Source organism: Pongo abelii, chromosome 10 (genome assembly GCF_028885655.2).
Source record: "Pongo abelii isolate AG06213 chromosome 10, NHGRI_mPonAbe1-v2.0_pri, whole genome shotgun sequence".
NCBI lineage: Eukaryota > Metazoa > Chordata > Mammalia > Primates > Hominidae > Pongo > Pongo abelii.
Window position 1 is genome coordinate 53142464 of NC_071995.2, and position 3325 is coordinate 53145788.

A 3325-nucleotide genomic window follows, 5' to 3' on the forward strand; every position below is an offset into this window, starting at 1 on the left:
GTTTAACCTCATGAAAGTTTCCTAACCTATGTGAGACTGAGTTTCTCAAAATATGACATTTCAAGATAGAACTAAATAACATCTGTAAATTTTTAAACTCTGTATTTAGATTGTGCTACATTCCAGGTTGATTTAAGTAACTGGAAGGTTAGTTTTGAAGAAATATTAGAAGAAGTGCCTTCTGTTTAAATGTTAGCATTGTAATTTTTTATTTATGGCCTGTAATAATGTATTTTCAGTGAAGAAAGACTGATATTTAACTTCTAATAATATTTGTTACTTGAATGAAAGGCATATTGGAAACTAGAGAGGGTTGCTAATGGGGAACTCTTAAAATTTTATAGATTATTCATTAATTATGTATATTTTTAAAATGTTATGCCTATCTTCAACAGTTTTATTTTTTTTTAACATTCTATAGGAGGAACATACATTTTCTCTTCTAAAGGGGAAAATAAAGATCAGCAATGAAAAACTACACAGTACTCACAGAATTCATTCTTCTAGGGCTATCAGATGACCCAGAGTTTCAGATTGTGATTTTTCTCTTTTTAATTATCATGTATATATTAAGTGTCACTGGAAATTTGACCATCATCACTCTCACCTTGGTGGACTCCCATCTGCAGACCCCCATGTACTTCTTCCTCAGGAACTTTTCTGTATTAGAAATAACCTTTACAACTGTCTGTATCCCTAGATTTCTGGCCACCATTATCACCAGAGACAAAACTATTTCATACAACAGTTGTACAGCTCAGTTGTTTTTCTTCATCTTTATGGGTATAACTGAATTTTACCTTCTAACAGCCATGTCCTATGATCGTTATGTGGCCATCTGTAAACCCCTGCATTATATGACCATCATGAACAAGAGAGTCTGCATATTGCTTGTCTTTTGTGCTTGCTGGCAGGATTCTTAAATATCTTCCCCCCAGTTATTCTTTTTCTCCACTTAGATTACTGTGGCTCCAATGCCATTGATCATTTTGCTTGTGACTATTTCCCCCTATTGCAATTATCCTGCTCAGACACATGGCTCCTAGAAGTGATTGGTTTTTACTCTGCAATAGTAATTCTGCTTTTCACTTTGGCATTAATCATTCTATCCTACATGTTTATCATTAGGACAATTTTGAAACTCCCCTCTGCTAGTCAGCGAAAAAAGGCATTTTCTACATGTTCCTCCCACATGATTGTCATTTCCATTTCCTATGGAAGCTGCATATTCATGTACGCTAATCCCTCTGCAAAAGAAAGAGCGTCGTTAACCAAAGGAGTCGCTATTCTCAATACCTCCATTGCTCCTATGATGAATCCATTTATATACACCCTGAGGAACCAGCAAGTGAAGCAAGCCTTTAAGGACACCATCCAAAAGGTTATGTTTTTCTCTGGTAAATGAAAGTATTAATAAGCTTTAAAAAAAACCCAAGTTACAGTAAATGCTTTCTGTTATACATGTCCTGTCAACACTCTCTTTCCTTCATTATAGTTAAACATGCATTTTTTATTTCCATATTAAAATTTCCACCACATTGTATTCAATAAATTTGATAAAGCTGAATATTGCTTCATAGTTTTCTGAAAATTATTTTATTCATGTGTATTTGGATGATGTAGAAAATCTGGGTGAATGCTTGTGATTTTGAATAGGAGTGGTCAGCTTTGGAAGAGACTTAAGGCATTTAGTTTGATGATGTAAGTGTCAGGATAGATGTGGACCTGGGAACTATTCATTCTTACCAGATACTAGATATGAATGTTCTTAGGAAATGTGATCCTACTTGGCATTTCTGTCAAATCAAATACAATTACCAAGAGTTTGAGAATAAAATATAAATATCCATGTAAATATTTGAAAATATTAGAAGCTCATTTGTATACAGCATTTTTATGATATTAATGATAAGTATGATAATAATGAGGAGAAGTAATAAGAGGAGGAGAGCAGAAGATGAAATAAAGTTTTTTAGCAATTATCATATTGCAGGCCTATTTTAATTGTTTTCTACCTATTGGCTCATTTAATCCTGCTAACAACTTTATGAGGTACCTACAATTATTATTATCTCTTGTTCAGAGGTATTTTTAGGTACATTAAATAACTCTAAAAGTGAATAACAAAAACCAGAGAGTAGAAAATATAAAATAATATCAGGAAAATGCATGGATTATGGTAAACTGGTGAGAGTTCAACTTTCTATATAACCGAGTTTTGATCTGAGGGTCCAGAAATAACTTTAGAGTTTCTGGAAGTAGAGAAGCGAAATGAAATCTACTGTGATCGTGTTCTACATCTCTACTTTGCACTACACAAGTCATAAGAAATAGCATTTTACAAAACCCCATAGACAGTATTATACACTGACTTTCATTTGTAATAATTAATAGTTCATGTTAAATTGTTAAAGGACTTTCTAATGTACCATTAATTCATTCAGGTTATACTTATGTATCTTATGAAACATATTGTGGATATAGTGATGAAAAAAGATGACTCTTACCCTAAGTTTTCTAAAATTCTAGTGAGAAAAAAACACATAATTAAATTTAATTCGACAAATGCAACAATTTGGATCTAAACTGCCTATAGGTCAAGTAATGTTACTATTACCAAAGATAGAATTTCAGTTTTCCTGACTTTTCTCTTAGCAGAATTATTTCCAATTTCACAATAATTACTAAATATGGGTTCATTTTAGCTCTAAAATCACAAGCATATAAAAAATCCTTGGCTGTCACCTTAGTTTTCACTCATTATCTTTCTTCATTACTTTGTGTGCTATAACGAATGGCACTGTTTCCTGATTTTAAAAAGTTACTGGGAATAAGATGATGATGGTCTCCAAGCAGTGACAAAACTCTCCCTAGTAGCTCTCTGTGGCTCTGATCGGTATCATTAATCATGAATTGATCTTCCCCTCAGTTTGACCTGTGTACCCTGCCATATCTATCATGCTCCAAGTCTATTTGAAAGAAGTTATATATATACAAACATGTCCTAGATTTCTAGAAGATGCCAAACTGTTTCAAGCACTTTTAGTTTGCATCCAGAAAACACTGTCTTATTTTTTTTTTCACTGAGTCTTATTTCTCATTTTAAATCCATGCACAAGCAAACAGAAAAACCATAACAATTAATAAATATTGAATATTCTAAGATAATATCTGGTAAATAATTGATTTGGTAAATAATTGATCTGGTAAATAATTGATGGTTAAAGTGATTATGCATGCACTATTTTTTCTAACTCAATATCTGTATGTGAACACTGTTTCCTATAAACAGAATAAGAATCTCCCAAATGTAAATTCTTCCCAA

General features: G+C 32.4%; 1 pseudogene; it reads left to right on the plus strand.

Moving 5' to 3' along the window:
• Positions 1-467: 467 nt before the first annotated feature.
• On the plus strand, positions 468-1405 carry LOC100462277 (olfactory receptor 6C3-like; annotated as a pseudogene).
• The last annotated feature ends 1920 nt before the right edge of the window (positions 1406-3325 follow it).